Source organism: Mustela nivalis, assembly GCF_964662115.1.
Source record: "Mustela nivalis genome assembly, chromosome: 1".
Lineage (NCBI taxonomy): Eukaryota > Metazoa > Chordata > Mammalia > Carnivora > Mustelidae > Mustela > Mustela nivalis.
In genome coordinates, this window is record NC_139020.1 from 164,837,390 (window position 1) to 164,859,853 (window position 22,464).

Genomic DNA, 22,464 nt, shown 5'->3' on the forward strand with positions numbered 1-22,464 from the left:
TCGCACAGTACACAAACAGTATGATCCTTGGAGACCCCCACCACCCCAATTCTCAGCTCATTACACATTCAGAGTCAAGAGATGAAGGAAAGCAGCTCCACATCTTGCACAAACTTCTCACCTGACTCAACATACCTGAGAGGTAATTTGCAGACCCAGGTGCATTTCTTAATAGCATCTATTGTATACCTATGCTTCACAATATCCCACTGTGACTTTCAAGTAAGTCACTTATCTCCTTAAAGTGTTCATCTCCTCATCAGGAAATGGAGCCAACAGTAACTACTTCATGAGGCATAAAGACTGGATTTGAATTTTCTAGTGCTGTGCCCAGCCCAGCAAGTGCTAAATACACTGAAACTAAAATCATTACTGGCTCCATTTTGCAGATGACGGTACCGAGGCTCAGAGAGGTCAAATGACCTGTGCAAAGTCACATAGGATTTAACTCAGGCCCCCTGGCTCAGTCTGGTGGTATCTGCTCACCCAGCAGGTGCCTCCCAGACACGGGCCTGTATGAAATTCTCTGAAGCCTCTAGATGTAGCCTTACCACTTACTTGAGCCTTCCTGCTGGGTCCCGAGGAGAAGATATGTGACCACAGGTAGATGAGTTTCCCCAGCCTCATAAACCCATGCAGATAAGAAAACCCAAGCTCAAGCCCTTCCCCACCACTTGCAGCCCCGAGAACCTGGAATTACAGTTTTCTGGGGTGCTCCCAAAACCAGAAGGTGGGAGATGGCTAGAGAACGCACCCGCCCACCCCCAACAAGCAGAGTGAAAGGAAAAAAAGTCAGCTTTATAACTGGTAGAGGCTTAACAGACCCATCTAATGGTGAAATAAACTCCAGGAGTCAAGCTTCTCTTTCGTGGTGACACACAGAAAAAAAAATCCCCAAATTTCATTAACAAAGAAGGAAAGAAAAAGAAGATATCAGAGCACAGGAAGGAGGTGAGCCCAGCACTTAACTAACATGCCAGGGTCTGCTCTAAATGATTTATGTATGTTAACTATTCTCACTCCCTCTCCATTTACTGATGGTAAACTGAGGCACGGAGAGCTTAAATTGGCTTGCCAAAGGTCTCACAGCTAGGAGTGAGGGGACCTAGGACGAATCCAGGCAGCTGGGCTCCTGGTGTCCATGCTCTTAAACACTCTATTCCGCTATCTCCAGTGGGACCCCCAAAACCCATCTTTTTTTTTTTTTAAGATTTTATTTATTTATTTATTTGACAGAGAGAGAGAGAGAGATTACAAGCAGGCAGAGAGGCAGGCAGAGAGAGAGGAGGAAGCAGGCTCCCCGCCAAGTAGAGAGTCCAACGCGGGGCTCAATCCCAGAACCCTGAGATCATGACCTGAGCCGAAGGCAGAGGCCCAACCCACTGAGCCACCCAGGCGACCCCCAAACCCCATCTTTAAGGTGTGCAAGAGTGGCCCATTCAGCAAGCAACTCCCTCTAGGACAAATCCCCACAAGGACAAGGCCTGCTGTTCTTTTTATGAAACTGAAGGCAGGCTGCTGAGGTTTGGCTCCCGAGAGGTTAACTTGTTCCCATGGCCATATTGGGCAGAACTGCCAGTGTCCCGGGGGAGCCAACAAGAGGTCACATGGGATCCAGGATGATCAGCTCTCCCCAGGCCCTAGGGGCTAGAGGCTCTAATTAGCGTCCCCCAGAGGGGCAGGGGCAACCAGGCTCAAGGGGTGGTGATCCCTTCTGGGAGTCCCCAGTTTTCCCCCAATTGCACATATGGGTCCTGTGTGCTGCTGGAAGGAGGCCTGCCTTCAGGCCATGTCTGCAGGGCAAAGAGGGAGCATGGCCAGCTGGAGACTCTGGAGCCTCAAGCCGCATGTGGGAATCCACTCCACCCATTACCAGCGGTGTGGTCTCCAGCCAGCCCCTTCTGCTCCTTGTCTTGGCTCTCCTCCGTGTGCAAGGACAGGTGCCAGACTGTGCCTTCTAGTGCCCCTTCTACTCTGTGTCCTCATTCTCATCTCACCCTGCGCGTCTAGCTTACCCAGTCAGTGGTGTGCTAATATCTGTCCTGGTCCCTAACTGTCTGCAAAGCCCGACTGAGCACCTCCTCTCATCCAGGCAATTTTCAATCCAATCCAGCCCACATGGACCGTGCACACGAGGGTAGCAGGACCCACATTAGGTGCAGGGGAAGAAAGATACCAGTCGGAGTCTGGGCCTGCTGCCACTGAGCTCTCGGGATGGCTGGGAGCTCTCAGGACAGTTGGGACACAGGTAACCAGCATGCATGTGATAAATTCTTCATCAGCCCAGAGGAGGGATGGCCCTCTCCACAGGCACCTGGGAGAGAATGGCACTGTGTTCCCTGACAGAAGGGAACAGAGGTGGGGAGGTTCTCTTTATAACCACAGCCAAAGAGAGCAGGACTGGGATCCTTGCCTTTCCCCAAGCCTAGCTGCTGGTCCATTTCAGGCAGAGAGAAGAGGGTGAACATGCATAATGCACTTAGGACCACTGAGGAGCATGGCGTGGCTGGCTAGAAGCTGGGTTGATTGAAGGAGTGTGACTGGAGAGGTGGAAAGCAGCAGCAAAGGGCTTTGAATGCAGGAAAAGGGCGGGCACTGTATCCTGTAGTGAGAGCAGTGATCACACTGAATGCTTATTAAGTGCTTAATATGGTTAGTGCACTTCATAGATGATCATATTTACCTCTCACCACACCCCACTGCACAGATGTGGAAACTGAGGCTCAAAGCAGTAAAACACCTTGCCTGAGGTCCCAGATCCAGGAGGCTAGATTCCAGAGCCCATACTTCTAACTGCTCTTCCACACCTTGGGTATTGGGGGAGAACTGGGGGCCACTGGAGTTTTTAAAAGTGGGGAGATCTGATCCGGCGATGACTTGACAGGAGATTGGCACCTGGGGTGGGGGAGGACAGCACCACAGCTGGGATCACCGTGGAGGTGAAGGGGAAGGCCCTGTCACTATTCACAACTCAACTTCTATTCTGACTAATGGCTATTTGGTCTTATCTCCCCAGGTACATTGTATCCTCTACACAGATGGGACTCGGAAGTCCAAGACTTGCTCTGTTTCCCCCACACCCCTCAAACAGTGATAGATGCATACATGCTGTCCTGAGTTCCACCTTCCATCCCCACCTGTCCCTCTGTCCCTCTCTGTGACAGCAGACCTTGTTATTAAAAGTCCTCAAGAAATGTCTGCCTCGGAGAAGGTGGCACTGGTCTCCAAAGCAGCGGTGTGCTGTGTTTACCAGCAGGCCCTCAGGAAAGCAAACGGAAGGCTGATTCTGGGGTGTAAATGCTCCCACTGCAGCGGGTTCAGGGAGCCACCATGAGGTCACAGGACTGGGAGAAGATGAGCACACTCTGGGAGCGGACTCTTGTGTGCTTTCTGTAGGGAAGCTCACCTCACCTCCTCCACAGTCACTGGAGTGGACACTGCTGCTTCCACAGGTGTGTGGAGCCCCAGTCCAGCCCTCTGTGGGTGCTGAGGAGAGGGAAGGGACGTAGCGAGGAGGGCAGGCAGGAGGAGAAGAAAGGAGAGCAAAGAAAACCGGAGGAAGAGGAGTAGCAGAGAGGTGAGAACAGGGGCAAGGGAGGAAGACAGAGGAAAAAGACAAAAGGAAAAAGAAAAGACAGTGGAGGGAGGGGGAGACAGGGTGCTGTCCTTTTCCTGTGGGCTGTGCTAGGCTCTACCCTATGATCTCACAGTAGCATCTGGAGAACCAATGAAGGAGGGGGCCTGCATTTGAGCAGAAAGAAACATGGTGGCAGAGCCCACAGTCTCAAGTGGTTGAGGAGCTGTGACCCGGGACGCAGGCTACAGGGTCTGCCCCGCTGCCTTCCTCCTTTTGGTAACTGGACTTGCTGGGGGCCAGCTCATCCCTCTGTGCCTTCCTAACAGCTCGGAAGGCTGGAGGCCCCTAGTGCCAGGTACCCTGCGCGCCAGGTACCCTGCGTGGGGCCCTGGCCGTCCTGTCCTGTTCCAGGCTAAGCCTTTCCCCCTCCCTTCCTTGGCTGGCTGCGTGCAATTTTGCAGCTCTGCGCTCCAGGGGCTGCCTCAGCAAAGGCCCCGGCTCACCCAGTCAGAAAGGATTCACCGCGATTGGGAAATGAGAGTGACAGGCTGACCACCTGGCATTCTTGTACACCATTCTTCATCTTTGCCTTCTAAGACACTCTTGTAAGAAAACCAGGGGGTTAAATCACCGCTCTCTCCTGTTGGGAGATGTGCTTGAAGGACTCTGAAGGGCGTTCTGAAGGGCGTTAGGATAAACGGCCTTTAGAAACTCAGATTGGGGGTGGGGGGAGGAAAACACAGTACTGCAGAGACGGGCTGAACGAAATGATGATCTGTAATAAGTCACATGCAGACACGCCGCCTACACAGAGAGCCCACTCGGTGTCACGGACTAGCACTTCCGCCGCAGGGGAGCGGGCCATTTCTTCAGTTCCCTATCAAGCGTCCACACCTGGGGCTCCATTTCCAACTCTGTGGGCTTTATGGGCTCCATTCTATGGATGAACACACTGAAGCCCCAGAGATAAACTGTGTGCATCAAGATCACACAAACTCACAGTAAGAACCTGCAGGGATCTCAAACGGATGGCCTGTGGGGGCCAAGTGGGTCCCCTATATGTGTCTGGTTGAGTGGTATCAGAATTTTAAAACTTGCATTTGCAGGTTTTGGTGGGGGAGGCGCGGGGGGAATAGGCATGTGTTTTCCAATTTACTGCAAGTCCTGCCACGAGTGATATCTTGTCCCTGATCTCTTGATTCATTTCTTTGAACTGCCTGGCTCTCTGCTCTCTAGTTTGCAATCTAGTCACTCCAGAAAGCTCTTCCTCTCAGAAAGCTCTTCCTCTAAGTGGTAGAAGGACAAAGTTACTCTTTCTCCTCTAGGAGATGGGCAAAACTATTGGGGATGGTAGGGATCAGAAAAAAAAATCTGTATTGTAATCGTAATTTTGTATCTGAGAAACAACAAATCCTATTGTTCTCAATAAAAGCTCAGCTGGATTTTAAAACAACGTTGAGAGACACTGCTTGAGAATATTTTGCAAGAATGAGGAGGGTGTGTATTTTCAGAGTTGATTGTGGGTCAGATTCCAGGGTCTTGAATATTTCCCACAAGAGAAAGCTGATTTTATTTTTAAGAGACTCAAATGAATGCTCACTTTAGCCAATGCATCTGTTCTTGATTCATTTCACTTAGCTTTCTAAAGGAATCTTTAGAGTATGCATCTCCCCTCTTTGTAAAGTGAAAAAACCACATGCAGCAAAAAAAACCTACCCATTTGGGAAAATGGGATTTTTTACTGAGCACATTTTAAGTCCATGGTCTATGAACAAATTCATGAACACCTTCCGCTGGGCATCTCAAAGGGTATTTGGAGGTTGATCTGGCTGTGAGGACAGGGACAAGCAGAACAGGGGAGTGGTTAAGGACAATGGCCCCAAGGGAAAGAAAACCCTCAGATGCTGTGTGACTATAGGTTAGTTCCCCATCTTCTCTGAGACAGAGGTGATGATACCTACGTTTAGCTACTATGAGGATTAACTGAGATAATACGTGAAGTGATTAACACAGAGCCTGGTACAGAGAAAAATGCTTGCTACCTGGCAGGTATTATCATAAATCACTTGATTAGGGCTAATATTATTTGTTTTGTTTTCGATAGTTATGGGAGAAAGTCCTGGGCAGAATGCCGCAGTTATCTTAACCTATAGGTAATCAATAGAAGGGAATGGTGCCAGCATCGGGAAACGCTGATCAAATCAAAATTTCAGAGCAAATACTTTTTTAAACACGATTCCCAAAGTGGATGTGTGTACCTTTCCTGCAATTAGCACATCTGTTCAAATCTCAGTTAAATGTCAGCCATCTTCATGTGTCCATTGGATGAGTCCCCCTGACCCCTCTCCCGCCGCCCGAGTCGGAGTTGTGGGAATCTGAGGTCTTCAGGCTCCTTGCTTCACACCCTGTCATCCAGCCCCAGGATCAGCAGCAAACAAATGACCCTTTCTCTCTGGGAATCCAGAAACAGGTTGCTATCTCTGGGGGTGGATTTGCTCAGATAGGTTTGCGGAAACAAACAAAATGGTTGCTTGCCTCCGAGCCTTCAGGATCCCAGCTCTCACCATTGCTCTTAAAGCAGCCCAATAACCAAGTCCAGCACCCTCTTTCTGCTTCCCAAAAGGAGTGGGCTTGTCTGCCAGCTCCATCACATCTTTGCCAGCATGCAAATGATACACTTTGGGGTTTCTCAGGGTGTTAACCCCATGCTCTCCAATCCCCGATGAGGGGAGTAAATATTTTGCACCAGCTGCGCAGGAGGGAGAAATGGAAGAGCGTGGGTGCGAGTATTTATTTTCCAAAAGGGTTCACAGCATGGGGTCATTTAGATAGCTGGCAGAGAGAAAAGGCAATTTTCCCCAGCGTGGTGTGCACATGGGCTTTTAGGAAGAGCACGTTGCAGTGAGGTAAATCAATCATGCTTTCCCAATGCAAAATATTGATGTATATTTTTGGTGATGGGGACTGTTCATTTGTTCCACTGATATTCACTAGCCTGAAATGAAGAGCTCTGCTATTCATCATTCTCATCCCCATCTTAGCCAGTTCCACCCCTCCAACACCACAATTTCCAAGCTGCTACCCAGCTGGGAGTGGCTCCTTCTCCTAGCTTCTCCTCTTTGGTTAATAATCCTAGCTACGGTTGACTGCACTGTGCTTAGGAGCCGGGTTTGATGAGCTCTCTACCTTACCTTATTTGATCTTAGAACAATCCTATGAGGGAAGTCTGTCATTGTCCCCGCTGTGCAGATGAGGACGCGGAGGTTCAGACAGCTAAAGTGACTTGTTCAGGGTCACGCAGCTAGGAAGTGGTAGGGCGGGATTGGACTTTGGCTCCCAAGTTGATATGGGTAGCTAGCTGTCTTGCCATACTATTTCCCCACTCCTCCTGGGCTGGAACTGTCATCCCTGGCCCATCAGAATCCCCATGAGCACTCTCTTCAGCAGTCTTTGGAGGGGTTGAGGTGCCCTGAGTGCAGAGCTCAGAGCCGGCTCCCTTCTGGTTCCCACCAATTGCTTGTACTCTCCAGGTGCTGCTCCAGGCCCGCCCCGGGGCCTGGTCTTCCGATACCAGTCTGAAATTTAGATCCCAGCTCCACCTCTCCCCTGGCTGTGTGACCTGGGTGAAGAAGAGTCAGGCCACCTCTCTTTGCCTTACTTCATACCTCCACGAAGGGCTGGTAATTATCCTTTTCTGCCAAGGCTGTGGGAAGGATGGAACTAGGGGAGATGAGTGTCCCCCACAGCTCTCTCCATCCACCCAGCTTCAGTCTCCTTGGGGAAGCTCAAACCCCAGACCCAGTCCCCTCTGCACTCTTGCTCACTTCCTCCAGCAGGTCCCGAATCAGCATTCAACACACATCACTCTGCCTGTACAACGCCATTATCTCCCGAGGACACAGGCTCCGTTGTCACGGCAACCAGAGTCCTTCCACCAACTCTATTTAATAATTTCTCAACAGTGAAGCTGGGCTGGCTTGGGGCAGGGGAAAGAGCACTGGGTTAGGGGTTAGAAGCTTTCGGTCCTAGCGCCTGTGGTCCTAGGACTCCTCCCCTCTGGGCCTCAGTTTACTCATCTATAACACAGGGGGGTCTGAAAGGAGTGGATTTTGTGACTTTCTCTCGCCTAGAAAAACCTAAGAAACAGTTCTCCAGGTCCAGGAAGCAGAAGGCAGGGAACTGGAGCCACTAGACAGTGGGTGGAGGTTTAAGTAATATCCTATATCCATGAGAAGAACCAGAAGCTACTTTAGTGACCAAACACTCTCCTTCTACTGAATTGCCCACCAGAATGTCACTTTTTAGATGTTTATGCAATCTCTGAGTTCAGAGCTGGGGTTTGTTAAGAGACACAGTTTTGCCTGCAGCCATCACAGCCCCTATTCTCCCCATTTTGCAAATGTGTAAACAGAGGCTCAGAGGGCAAAAGGATTGTCCATGGTCACCCAGCAGGTGGAAAGTCCAGCTGTCCAGGAAGGCCAGGTTGGTTTGCCAGGGAAAAAGAGTCGGTCCACCTGCCTGTGGAGCCTCCCCTTCAGCCCACGGCTGAATGTGCTCTGGTCCCCAGCTTGTGGCCTCTTGCTCACACTGAGAGAGACTTGTAGATCACAAAAAGCAAGAGGTAAGTACCTACGATGTGTCCCACTATGCTGGGCACCAGAGATGCCAGAAGACACTGCATTCCTGCTGGTAGGGTATGTACAGTTTTGACTGTGAGCAGCTCATCAAAGGCTGGAAACAATGTCTGATTTGTCTCCACAACCTACGGTCGGACGTGGCATATAGAAGGTGCTCAAAATTTTACCGGGCACAGTTGTTTGTCCGCTGCTACCCCTGAAGGTAACCTGTTTAGGCCCCCAGAGGCCTCTATGAAAATGTTCCAGAGTGGCCACCAACATCCCTAGCCACAAAGCGCCACTGTGGACCCCATGCCAGGGAGGGGACCAGTGTGGATAGGCTTTGTCGCTCTTGTCTTGGCCCTGCAGTTGGGGAGGGGGTGGTTCTGCCTCAGCCTGGGTCCACAGCACCGCTTTTCAGCATGGCCACAGCCAGCCCAGTGGCGCTATTAAACTCATCCCGGGTTGGCATTTTCATTTAATACCCGTGGCATAATTAACAGTGCTGCATCTGCTCTGTCATTAGTGGCATTCACTGCCATTTGGAGAAAGGGCTCTTATCTTCCCCAGTCATTAGTCTCGGGAGGCTATTATGGGGGAAATGGAGGAGGAAACGGGGCGTGCAGCCACCCTTCCCCTGCCTGGAAAACCGGCGCCCGGCTTGGGGAGCAGCCCATCGTCCAGTCCAGTCCAAATCCCTTGGCTTTATGGACTGAGAAAGCAAAGTCCAGAGAGGGGTAAGGACCCTGCCCTTTATTCCTTGCAAGTTCAAGGCCATCCCGGAGTGCAAACACAGGCCTCCGGGTCCCGCAGACCTAGATCTGAGTTGCAGTTCTGCAGCACATCAGTGCGGCACCCCTGGGCAACCATGTGAGCTCTGGACCTCATTTTTCTTATGGAGGATCCTATAATAGTGCTTGTCAAGTCCTCAGCTCAGTGCCTGGATCATGGGATCACAACCAGAGCTCAAAGGCCAGAAAGGGCTTGTAGCTATCTGATCATTTGCTACCAACCTGTTAAAAATGTATGCAGTTAAATTCCATCTTCATATAATACTCTCGGTATGACAACTTCTTCCCTGTTCCCAAGCTCACTTTTTTTTTTTTTTTTTTTTTTAAATCCTAGGTGATCTCAAGTTCTGAGGACATCTGACATGAGAGCAAAGGGGCAAAGGGACTCGGGCAGCAGGGGAACTGGACCCAGGACAAGGGCATGGGAGCCTTTGGCTTTGGTCACTTTTATTTTGCATAGCTGACATTCTGCCTCAGTGAGTCAAAGCCCCTGTCTCCTCCACTGTGACCTCTATTCAGGTGCTTTCCAGAGGTAGTGGTAAGCATGAAAAGGCATATGGGGGCTGGCATCAGCAAGGCTTGGGTTCAAACTCTGCTGTGCAAGCCAGGGTAAGTGACTCCATCTCCCTCAGCCTCCAGATCTTCCTCTGGCCAAGGAGACCGTAGAACCTAGACCCCCTACGCCTAGCATCTTTCTCATCTGCCTCAGGCCCAGAACTGGTGCCCAGGGGGTGTGCCAAACTCAGTGGCTGGGGAAAAGCTGGCTGGGTTGGGGGGGAGAGTCAAACTCTCAGGCATCCCCACCCCCCAACACCCTAGTAGGAAGCTCCCAGAACTTGTGATTTTTCATCATCTCCAGCAAGAGCAGAGGAGAACTGGGGGTAATGGCCAGAAGAACTGACTGACCCCCCCCCCCTTTCCTACCTTCTTGGCCGGGAAGGACTCAGAACTAATCAGCCTGCTCCTCCAGCAGGTCCCAAACAAGGCTCACCTAGGAATACTGCCCCACATGCTTCCTGGTTGCCAGGGCCCTGAGATCCTTCTAGACAACCTCACAGGGCCCCTGGTATATTTGTTTTCATCCAAAATCACCTCGATATTCAAGCACTGTCTGAGAGTAATCATCCCTTCCTTTCCCCCCAAATCTGGCTACTGCTGGGGGCCCCCTGGCCAAATGAGCACACGTCAGACTCCACAAACTCTGGGCATAACTGAGGACATGTTAGCCTCTGGCCGGAGCTCAAACAACAGGGAAGACTAAAACGATGCTGGGGGCCTTCTCTCCCACACTGCATGGCTGTGCCTTCCCACATGATCCTGCCATCAGTCCCTGTGTGGCTGGGGTGCTGCCCACCACAGATCGGGCTCGTTGGGCTCCTTCTCAAGGGGCAACCTGCTGAATTTGAACTTGGGTTTCATCAAAGTGAATCCTATCAGCTGGCAATCCAGAGGTCAGGAATAAGTGTGTTCAGGGCTTGTTGAGCCGCAGTTTCCCCATCCAAAGGATGGAGATAATAATGGCAATAATAATAATAATAATAACAACAACAACAATAACAGTTTCACTTGGAACCCCCGGGGCTATTGCAAATTTCAACTATAAAATTCTATCTAAGTGTTGGGACGCCTGGGTGGCTCAGTGGGTTTAAGCCTCTGCCTTCAGCTCAGGTCATGATCCCAGAGTCCTGGGATCGAGCCCTGCATTGGGCTCTCTGCTCAGCGGGGAGCCTGCTTCCTCCTCTCTCTCTGCCTGCCTCTCTGCCTTCTTGTGATCTCCATCTGTCAAATAAATAAATAAATAAAATCTTAAAAAAAAAATTCTACCTAAGTGTTAAGTGTGCATGAACTCATGTGTGTACACAGAGACCTCATTTGAATCAAGGTCATTCTGACCTGGGCTTTACGAGAAAACTAGCTTTAAAAAAATGTCTCTTTTTGTTTGACAGAGGATTCTTCTCCAGGATATCAAGGACCTTATTTTCTTCCCCTGGAATACTTATAGGATCAAAAGACACACCAGCTTCAGGAACATTTTTCCGCAAACTCCAAAGTACTTTTCTGATGATCCGTTGTTTTCTCGGCACTAAGCTTCGGCAAACTGCAATTCTGATACCAAATGTTGTTGCTCACCTCCCGTGGCTGCTGCCCTCTCCCTGGACAGAACCTCCTTACCAAACAATAAGGTACCAAAACAGCCTGCTGTCAACATTTTTCGGGGTGTCTTTGACCTTGAACATCCCTCTGGTCAGGGCTCAGTTGTGTTAGGAGCTGGCATGCAACATTGATCTTGCAGACTCTGCACTGACAGGTGGGCAGAGCTGCAGGTCACCATCTGAGACAGCCACCAACTCCTGCATCCTCCAGCCAGGTCTGTATGCCAGGATTCCATCCAGCCCCGGAAGCTGGGGGCCTCTCTTGGAGCCAAGAGGGCCCCCGACACCCTAATGTGGCCCGTTCCACCTAGCTGCATACCCCCTGCTTTCAAAGAGCCACGGCCAATCACTCAGCAAGACCTGGCCTCCTTGTAATTTCCAATTTGTGACAAATGTAAAAATAGAAGGCCATTCGATGCAGGCGGCTCGCATCAAATTGGATGCCGCTTTTCGTGTCATGTCAGATCACGGTAAACGGAGCTGACTGACTTAGTCGCCTGCTCTCAATGGCTTCCAGAGCAGTGAGAGGGTAGGAGACAAATTGGGGGACACCTAAGAGTTAGGGAAAGGTGGCTGGGTGCACAATATTGAAGCCAGCTTTCAATGAACTTGGAAGTCTAGCTCACAAAGACTTAGGGCACTAAGTCGCAGATCCCAGGGCACTTGAGTGCAGATCTCAGTTTGCACCCTAGCAGCTGAGGGACCTCAGGCACAAACTCATCTCTCCCTGCCTCCGCTTCTCCTAAGGAACACCACCGGCCTCCCAGAGCTGTGGCAAAGCTCAATTGTTGGAAAAAGGGGGGGGGGGGGAGTACTTTCCAACCGTGCAGCTCCATAAATGGGGTGTGTGGTCCTTGCCAAGTGAGCAGCACTGGGGGTGGGGGTGGGGGGGAGCTCTTCTGGGGCTGGGATGTCAACATAGGGCTGCTGAGCTGGGGCTCCAGGGGCCACTTACTAGCCTAGCAATCCTGCAGCAAGCACCCTCACCTCTCTTCCTCTCGGTTTCCTTACCTGCACAGGGACAATCCTATGTACCCCACGGGGTTTTGTGAAAATTAAATGCAATGATGTAAGTAAAGCACACAGCACATTCCCTGGCAGATCATCAACGTGCAATAACTGTTAGCTATTATTATTATTATTGATGATATTATCACTGGAATAATATTTAGTGGGGTGTGTTTGTTTGTTTTTTTTTTCTTTTTGCTGTTTGTGACTGAATCCAAGTCTGTGCTGAAATATCACAGCTTGTGTTCACACCTACCATCTACGCCAGGCAGCCCTTATCCCTACTATTAGCTGGGTTCCTTACTGACTCTCTTGCTGACCTTCCCCCGGGCTCTGAGGTCGGCAGGTGAGCTCCAAGTGAAGATGTTACATGTTCACAAAGCTCCTGGAGGCACGGTTCCTGGGAAGCCCTATTTCGGGGTCCATATCTGGCCTCCCAGCCATTTCCTGCTCTTAGATACCACACACTCTTTCCCTCCGTCTCCCAGCCACCTTCAGGGAAAGGGGCAAAAAGGCGACACAAAGAAACACATGCACCGGGTCCCTTTGAGGCGAGAGTGCAGAGGAATGCTACGGAGAAGCCAATCTCCTCACCAAGAGGGGCCCCGCTGCTCTTTGCAATTGGAGTCAATTCAAGGTTGTTTTCATCCTGGCAGGGGCTGGGCTCTGTCCACTGTTCTCTGGGCACAGAGAAGCTCAGGCAGAGAAGCTCAGGAGACTGCGCAACAGGGAAATTGAAGGGGCAGTCTGAAACCGGCAAAATCATGCCTGCTGACACTCACATCTCCATTTCCTTCCGGGGAATAAGGCGATTAAGGGGCTCTAACTGGGTTTTGTCCTGTAGCTACAGCGGAGGGAGGAGGGACGGAAGGACAGGGCTGCTGGGGTGGTGTGGCTTCAGTGATCAAAAGCAAGGAAGCTGGCACACCTGAGGCCAGGTGACAGAGAGGGCCTCCCAAGGACGAAGGGGGCAGACTTGGGGAAGGACTTCAGATACAGGGGGCTAGAGGTGGTGGACAAAGCTTAATGACTGGCACCTGGCCTGTGATGCATATACGTGCTAAGAGAGGAAGGAGAAAGCCATCTCCGAATTCCAAGTGTCTTGAAACAGCTCTGTCTCAGCTGCTGAGCTCACAGCCAAGCCTAGAAACAGTGTCTTTATGTGATGGCAAGAAGCCATCTGACATTAGTGCTTTATTCAAGCTCTTAGCATATGCCAGGAGGTAGAGAAATAGCCACTGGTCAGACACCAGACCCCAAGGCCTAACTGTCCACCGTTCAGTCCCAACCACCCTTCCATGTCATTCTGTGGAGGTGAAAACTGAGGCCTAGAGACCCAACAGTGGGGCTGAGTGTTGGCCAGGAAATCAGAAGAGCGGGGTTAAAATCCCTGTCCTGCCTCTTCCTAGCTGGGTGACCTTGGGCAAATCACTTCCCCTCTCTATACTGCAGTTTCCTCCCCTCCGAAGTGGGGATTAGAAGAGTACCTACTGTGCAAAGTTATGATAGGAATTATGAGCTGGCCACACTGGAAGCTTTCAGGACTCCAGTCTTTCCTTTCAGTGGGGATGAGAACTTATCCAAGGTCACCACCGGGCCAGAAAATGGCAGCACTCCAGCTCAAAGCCAACCCAGCCAGGGCCGGTTCTGGTCTCAGTGTCTACTTTTCAGAGCCTCCCTGGCTCAGTGACATAGAAAGATATTGCAGGTCAGTCCATGCCGGCACCTTCCATCCATTCAGGCTTTATTGTAAGACACTTTGTAAGTGCTGCTCTGGGCTGGGCCATGCATAAACAAATGGCATTTGGAGTTCCTGATGGCCAGGCATGAGAAATCCCTCAGAGACAGAGCCATTGTGCTTCTTTCGGCTTTGATGGAGTTGCTCTTTCCTCTTTACCCTCTGAGTTGCTTCCTTCTGGGCCTCTTGATGCCCCTCTCAGCTCCATCCCAAGTTTCTGGGGACCCACCTCCCACACCTCCAGCCCCAGAATGAAGGGATGCACACAAGAGAGCTGGTCCCTGCTTCCTCTCCCACAGCAGCTGCCCCTCTCCCGTGTGGTTCTCAGGAATCGCCCCACTCTCCAGAGGCTCTGCCAGACAAGCCCGGCTGTGTGCCCCGGCCTGGGACTCACTGTTTGTCCTCCAAGCCCTGGCCACCGAGCCAGCGCTTGGCTGGAGAGAGAGAGAGCGTTTTCTTTGTTTGCTGCTTGCCTGACAATTTATTTCCGAGACTCAAGAGAGGCTCAGCCATTTTGCCCTGGATGCTCTGGGGAAAGGTCCCTCCCACTCCTCCTTGGACTTGTATCTCTAAGGGCTAATAAGTCTCCTCTTCCTCCTCTGCCTGGGGGAGGGCCAAGACTGCTCAGACCCTGATCAGAGCAGAGGCTGGGTCAACCCTTCCCAGAGAGAGTGCTCCAAACAGAGAGAGAGAGAAAGAGGGAGACAGAGGGTACAAGTTGCCTGTAGTTCCCACTGATCTCCTTTGTTCTGGACTTTGAGTTGGGGCAGTCTTTTCAGATTCCCTTATGAATACATTTTTCCCAAAGTTCCCAAAGAGAAAAATCTAAGCAATACCCAGCACCCAATACCCCCTCTCACCAAACACCCACTTTGTGTGTCACAGAAAAATGAAGGTCGACCCCAAAGGCCATTCAACATAACCTGACAGCCTCTGATTTGGGGGTGTCACCAAAGCTCAGGAGCCATTTTACTCAGTGTTTCCCCCTCCACCTCAGCTCTTCATGGGCTGGGGTTTCTAGGAGACGCAGGGAGCGCTCCAGCCCCATATCGGGAAGAAACAGGGCTTTATCATTTGGCTTTTTTAAATCCAATTTTCTCCTTGGGGTCCATGTCTATTTTGGGAAGAGATTAGCTAAGAGCCTCAGTGGGGGACTGCCCGGTCTAAGTTCCTTGTCTGAAGACTAAGTCAAACTGGAATAGGGCATCTGTGGGTGCCCCCCATAGGGGATGGTGGGCACAAAGGGACCAGACACGGAGACCTAAGGGTCATTGCCCTGAGGTAAGTAACCCTGGCAGGCAGTTTCCCTTTCCCCATCCCCAGTGAGAAAATGCGGGACACAAGAAGGTGAAAACAGTTTCTGCGGCGACAAGGGGACACTGTCCTCAAACCCTCGGAGGGAGTCCCCTCACCCCACATTCCTCAGGGAAAGGAGTGGAGAGCGCGGCGCGAGCTAAGCCCAGACTGAGGTAAATGCTTTTTAGCCAACGTCTCCCGAGAGCTTGAGCTGCCCCAGGATGGGAAGCGGGTGACCCACCCCCAAGTCGCTCGCCCCAGAGCCCTTAGAGAATAAATGAGGCGCACGGGCTCTACCTCGGCGCATCTGACCCCGAGACCGACCAGTGGCCACGTCCCCCGCAAACGCTCTTCGAATTATTCACTCCCGGGGTCCCGCCATCCCCTGAGAAATAAATGGACGCGGCGCTTCGACGGCTCCAACTAGGAGAATCCAGCGCCAGCTAGGAGGTGCAAGGGGACTCCAAGCCAGGGAAGGGGCAGGAGGACTCTCGCGACGCTCGCGCGAGTCCCCATGCCCCCCGCGCACCCCGCGTGAATCGCCCGGGCTCACGTCGGCGGTGGGAGCGGCGTCCCGGGCTCCTTCTTGCAGCCCTGAGACGAGCCGAGGGGAGGCGCGGGGGTTGGAATCCGGATGCCCGCCCCCACCCCGCCCGGCCGAATCTGCCCGGGCCGTCCGGGGCTCTGCGCCCCGCGCCCCGACGCCGGCCGCCCCTTCCTACCTGCGGCCCGGGCTGGCGCTGCCCGCAGCGGGCGCTGCGCGGGCAGCTCGGCCGCACCGGTGCGCTCCGGGCGCGGGGCCGCTCCGGACTCCGGCCGCGCTGCGCTGTCGGCTCCTCGGCTCCTCGGCTCCGCGCCGCGCGGCTCGCCCGCAACCTCGCCGCTCGCTCGGTCTTCCGAGGGCGGGCGGAGGGACACCGGGAAGGGGCCGGGCGGGGGAGCCAGGGACGGAGGGCGGGAGCGCGCGCGGGCGGGGGGCGGGGCACTGCTCCGGGAGCCCGCCCAGCCCGGGGAGGGGCGTCGCCCGCCGCCCGCCCCCCGCCCGCGCTCCCTCCACCCCCTGGCCCGCGCCGCACTCTACCCACCCCTCAGCCTCCTCGCCGGCAGCTTTCCCCCTTCCTTCTCCTTGCGGTCGCCGCTGCTCTCTCTGCGTTCCCCTCCTCTGCCCCCTTCTCTCTCCATCCCGCCTTCTTCCCCTCTTCCCCTCCTCCTCTTTTCTTTCCTGCTTTCCCTCCCCTCTCCCTCCTCTCTCTCCCGCTCTGCCAGCCCACCTCCATCCGTTTCGCCTGCTCCCCTCTCCCCCTCCTCTTCCCATTCCCCTATTCCTTCTTCTGTCAGTTGGCCTCTTTCCTGCCTTGCCCTAGGGTCCTCAGCCCGCGTGTCTTGGTCTGTTTCCCATTCCTTCTCATCACGGATTTACCTCTTGGCTTTTTTCTTTCCAGCCTTGCAGACCACTTCTGTTGGTCTGTCCTTTTTATTTCTCTTTCTGGCACCTTTTTCTCTCTGTAGGTCACAAGGCCCCCTCAGTGGAGGTGGGGGTGGCAGTGGGCTCCTGGCCCACTCTCCTCTCTTGGCGGGCCAGCCTCCTGCTTCCTGTTAGGAGGGGAACACAACTTCTGACCTGAAGCTAACTAACTGGCTCTTGGTGCCAGGCTGGGGGTGTGCCTGTGGCAGGAAGGGGCAGTTTGCTACCAAGGCTTGGTCTTAGAAACACAAGTCGTTACGTACGTGGATGGACAGATGGATAAACAGACTACTAAAAAGGGGAAAGAGCCTGGAACAACACCCAAGGGATGACCTCAGAACCCCCAAGACATCTTCCTATTTCCAGTTTCTGAGGTTTGAGGGATTGTCCCAGAGAAGCGTCTCTCTTAGCGGGTCCCAACCCAGTGCCTTCCCTCCCCTTTGCCAAGTCCTGACATCGCCCCCATCCACCTCCATTTTCACAAAGGCTCCTGGGAATGGGGCCATGACTGCCCTTTCCTCTCCATTCCCCCAAGGACTCATAGAAAGGATTCCTTCTCTCCAGCCCTGACCTACTCTTTGCCTCCTCTCTTTTCCCCTAGGCTGGCATTTCCTGATTGACTTGCTATCCTCTACGCCACCTTGCCCTTCGCTTGGGTCATCCATCCTGGCATCCCATGACACACAGTGCTTCCCAAGGCCACCCTGGCTTCTCCTGGTTCTTTGCCCACACTCACCCACAAGCATGGAATCCTGATACCTTTCTTGATGTCTTCCATCCATCCCTCCCCCCTTCACAGGTCACCAGCTTCTATATGCTTGTAACCTCCACTGGTACTTCAGATAAATATATATTGTGCTTCTACCTCCCAGGCACCGTCCTATGCTCCAGGGACACAGTGGTAGACAAGAGAAACCTCAGGATGGTCTTGGTCCAGCATGGGAGATGGGCCAGATAAGCCCAGGGTGACTAGCTCTTCCAGGAGCGTACATTTCAGGGGGAAACTCAGACCAGCTTCAGGTGGTTCAGGAAGGTTTCCTCAAAGAAATGCTATTTGAACTGAGGGCCAAAGGATGATTAGGAGATGTGTGGATGGAGATGTGGGGCACAGCTTTGAGGGAGGATAAGAGGCTAACTAAAATGGAAGCTGTTTTTGCTTGCCTGACATTCATTTCAACTTTTTAGGTGATAGCACCTCAGTTTTTATTTGGAGAACTTACCCTCCTCCACTCACATTCCTGTGGCTGGGTGGGGTTCCCTCCTTCCAGGGTTGGACATATGGCCCAAGCAGGGCCAGAGTACATCACTCTGACCTCTGTGGGGAAGGGGGGATGGAACACATGACATCGACTGGCTAGGTGAGAACTCTTCCTGGGACTTTTGCTAAAACTGTTGTCAAACACAAGCTTGATCTCTACCACAGCTCTTAAGCCTGGAGCTGCTCGCAGCCATTTTTGTCACACCTGGAGCAGAACTTACCTGAAAATGAAACCAGCATAGAGTACGGAAGAGCTGGGAGATGGAGAGGGGACTGAGTTCTGATGAATAACGTCTGAGTATCTGAATCTAGACATGCCTGAAGGCTGTATAGTTATTTTAAAAAACCCATTAAGTTCCTTTTAGTCAATTATGCAAGTTTGAGTTCAGTTTCCGGTGCTTAAAATCAAAATTGTCCTGATGAATCCAGGGCTGGATTGAGAAACATGAAGCATCACCTATATAAAGAAATAATCATAAGCACTTCCATCTTCCCACTTCCATCCTGCCTTTAGGTCTCCTGGACCACCTTGTTTGCAATTCTCTCTCTCTCTCTCTCTCTCTCTCTCTTTTTTCTAGATTCCTGATCAGAAGTTCATTCTCTGCTGTTTTCATTTCAGTACATGTGTTTTGCCTACATACCAAAGCAAATCCTGGCTGTCAGGTCAGTTTCATCGGCTGCCATCTGATGCTTGAATTATCTTCACAATATTCCCTGCTCCCGGTCCCCTCTCCCCCCATGACTGTCTAGCATCTGTCTGCACATCTCCAATGATGGGAGCTCTTTATTCCATCAGGCAGATGGTTTCAAATAACAAACTCTTATCTCAGTGGAGTTCTGAAAACTGTCACCTGTGCCGTGGGGTTTGGGTAAGAGCCGTTGTACTAGAAAGCTGACGTTGGTGTATGGAGGACTTTCATGTCCTTCTTAAAATCCCCAGTTAAAATCTTCCAGAGAAGTCACAGGTGTCCCCCATGGACTAGCGTGGTGGGTTCCATTAAGTAGCGTTTCCAGAATGTGGCCTGGCAACGAGGGGTGCTAGCTAGGATAATTGTCAGAGGAGTGGAATAATTTGGAAGGGAAAAGCTCTTTTCTGTTCATCTCCTTGTAACATTCTTGTGATTTCTGTTCATGGGTAAGTCTCAGGTTGGTGCTAATTTTTCATTAACACCTCTCCAAAGTACTGACCAATCCCATTTAAGAGAGAGATAAGCCCTAGGATGCCAGCCTTGGTAGACAACAATATCTAGTTAGAATTGAATGCTTGGCTCATTTGTCCTTGCGTTTCTTTTAATGGAGACCTATTTCTGGCAAGCAATACTGATCTTCTAGTTATAGCATGATGTACAATTTCCTTTTGGGATACATTTATTTAATCTAAAAACGAAAAATATTTAGGTAAATAAAAATAGACATGATGCACAGATTTCACAAAACTCTTATAAGTGGTTTGCAAATGACTAAAGTTTGAGTAGCCTAATTTAGAGAAACATTACACCCACGTGTTCATTCACTTAACAAATGTTTATTAAGCACCTCCGAGTACCAGGCACAGGAGAGGACCAGGCAAAGAGACAATACAGTTGATAGGAAATTCCACTAGAAGGGCATGGCCTAAGCATGGAAAGCTTAACCACCACATTAAAGAATTGGACTTGACCTTGGGGGCACTGGGGAGCCATTGGCTGTGCTGAAGCAGAAGTGAAAGGTAAGGTCTAAGAGAGCTGAGGCTGGCCAGATGTGCAAGATGGATTGAAGGGTGGAAGACCAGAAGCCAGGAGATGAGCAGGGAGCTGCTCTAGCATTGTAGATGGAACATGGGGTGGGCTAGCACCTAGCAGAGCTCCCACAGGAGGCACCCAATAAATGGTTGAAATTATTACTGGTACTATTATTGTTATGGTCTTCCTCCTTCCCTGACTTGAGGTAATTCAGGAAGTCATATATACAGGGCTTTTGATTAGAGTTGACCCTTAGATAATACCTAGTCAAGTCCTTTTGCTTTAGAAATGGGTAAATCGAGGCCCAGAGAGAGGCAGTGACTTGAGTGAGAGCCTTTTGCAGTGTGATGGAAGAGTCAGAAGTCGATGACTTCCTGCAACATTTTGGAGCACTGGCAGCATGTTAATCACTGACATGTAGGGAAACAGAGGCCCAGAGAGTCACTAGCCCAAAGTTACACAGCAGGAGAGGAGCAAAGCTGGGAATCCCAGCTCCACCTAGGCCATTTCAAATCCACTGAGCCATTCAGCTCATTAATCTTGCCCCTGTGGGGTTTTCTGCCATCTCTGGTGGCCTCCCTTTGGGCCACAGGTGATGCTGTGGGAAGAGACCTGATCTGGGGATCAGGATGCTGAGATCTGTCACCCACCCTCTGGGTCACCTTGGGCAAACCCTTTTCCCTCTCTAAGCCCCAGGTTACTCACCTACCTGTAAATTAAAAAGACAGCATGCCTTTCGGCCATCCCGAGTCACCAGGCTGCTGGGGGAGGGGCTTAGGGCGAAGGCCACGCCCAAGTCTCCTCACTCCCCACTGCCTTGCCCAGGCCTCCTACCCTGAACCCCCATCTGCTGCTTGTAGTGAACTGTCTCCGTGGACAACAGAATTCCCTCTTCGAATTTCTCCAGAATTATAGTAAAACAGAGAAGCATCCCTTCCACCTGAGAAAATCTCCCCTGTGGGGAAACAGAGTTTCCTGTTTTGTTTTCTGAAGGGATGCTGTTATCTTAACCACACCCCCCTCCATGCCAGAAATTCCCCCATTAGCTAAAGAGCTGCAGCTTTAATGTGTGTAATCACTTGAAAAACCACAATAAACCTCAGGGGAGATAATAGGACATAAGATCGTTTTGTTACCCTGCCCGTGAGTCACGCTGGGGCAGATCCTTGGCTGTGGCTTCACTGCCAAATGTTCAAATATTTGTGTGTGTCATATGGGATCAATACTTTCGTGCTTCTACAGAAGGCCACTTCCAAAGAGGCAACCACCCAAAAGATGGTTGGAGGCAGAGCCTGTCCCTGAGGACACAGCCCAATAAACATTTCTCCACAGCCTGCAGCGTTTTGGATAACATGCAGGCTTTGCAGCTGGACAGATCTTAGCCAAGTGACCTCACCTTCCCTGGCCTCAGTTTCCTCATCCATAAAATGAGAATCATAATAGCATCCACCTTGACAGCATTGCTAGGAGAAAGCAAGCTAGTGAGCTGGTGCACAGTGTCTGCTCAATATACTTTGATTATTCAGGCGCCATTCACAAGGAATCTCCTTTTTCTCCCTTCACAATCGACAAGATCCTAATTGAGGGTTGAAGACGATCTTAAATGCTACCACCTCTGGGAAGCCAAATGGTTGTGATTACTTCTTCCCGAAATCCCCTTGTAGGTCTTGTTCCTGCCTCCTTGCAGATACTTACCACTCTCCTTTTGGTGGATCCAGGGACTGTTGTCCCTTGGAGCCCTGCACACAGTAGCAGCTCAATATCCACTGATGCTTCTATCCTCTCTTGGTGCAGAGAACCTAGAATTTGGATTCCTTCCACATTCATTGCCTGCATCCAGCCATGAGGCTACTTTTAGTGCTCCTTCAAAAGGTTACAACCTCTGGACCTTTGCATATGCAGTTCCCTCTGCCAGGGACACTGTCCCCTTATCCTTCTCTCCTGATGGACACTTCTTCAGTCTGCAGGTTTCAGATTGGATGCCAGTGGGACACCTCTTGCCCTCCAGGTGTGGGCCAGTTTCCTGGTATATTCAGTCTGAGTATAGTCATCCCTTGTACAGTGGTTTTGCTTTTGTTTTCCTCTGGTTCATTTACCCAGGGTTGGTCAACTGCACCTGGGAAGCAGATGATCCTCCTTTTGAAGAATTGTCCAATGGCCAAGTGGTAGCCTAACATTGTGTCACAATGCCTATGTCATTCACTTGACTTCATCTCATCACACCTATGTAAGGAATTTGGGGGGACCTTTATCTATAAAGCTTTCATACATGAAGCAGATGCAGGTGTGATTCCCTACAATTAATTAAGAAAGGGGTAAAAACCACATCACCCCTTCCCAGCTGGCTGACCTCAGGCAAGTTGTTCAAACCTTCTGCCGTGTCTCTGCTCCTTGGGCTGGTGGTCTGAGTTCAGTAAGGTGATGGCCACCAAGTGCCTTGTGCCCAGCCACGGTAGCAGTTTGTACAATGGCAGCCCCTCACAGAGAGCTTTTGGTGGCTTTCAAACTGATGGAATCTTGGTGCAGCTTTTGAGATCAGCGTCGGTGATGACATGGGCACTTCTAAGAAAATGGAGAGAGAGTAGTTCCCCACCTGCCATGCTCTTGGGTGCCTCCTTGATCATACCCTAACCCACAACTGGGTGACAAAATCCACCAGCAACCAGATCGTACCAACCTCACTTCTTCACCCATAGCAGTCAATTCACTCTACCTGCTGGCTCAGCCAGCAGCTGGTATACGGTTTTCAAACTGAGGTGTAATATACATGTGTTAAAGTGTTAATAATATTATATGGCTTTGCATGGTGACAGATGGTAACTACACTTGTGGTGAGCATTT

The 22,464-nt window shown here is 51.3% G+C and overlaps 1 protein-coding gene across 1 annotated transcript in view; it reads right to left on the bottom strand.

Annotated features, from left to right (window-relative positions):
* SLC6A1 (solute carrier family 6 member 1) overlaps positions 1-16,141 on the bottom strand; it is a 43,470-nt gene extending 27,329 nt beyond the window's left edge. Inside the window, exon 1 of the mRNA XM_082749686.1 lies at positions 15,902-16,141. The gene's annotated coding sequence lies outside the window, so the exon portion shown is untranslated. The remainder of the gene's footprint in view (positions 1-15,901) is intronic.
* Between the last annotated feature and the right edge of the window lie 6,323 nt (positions 16,142-22,464).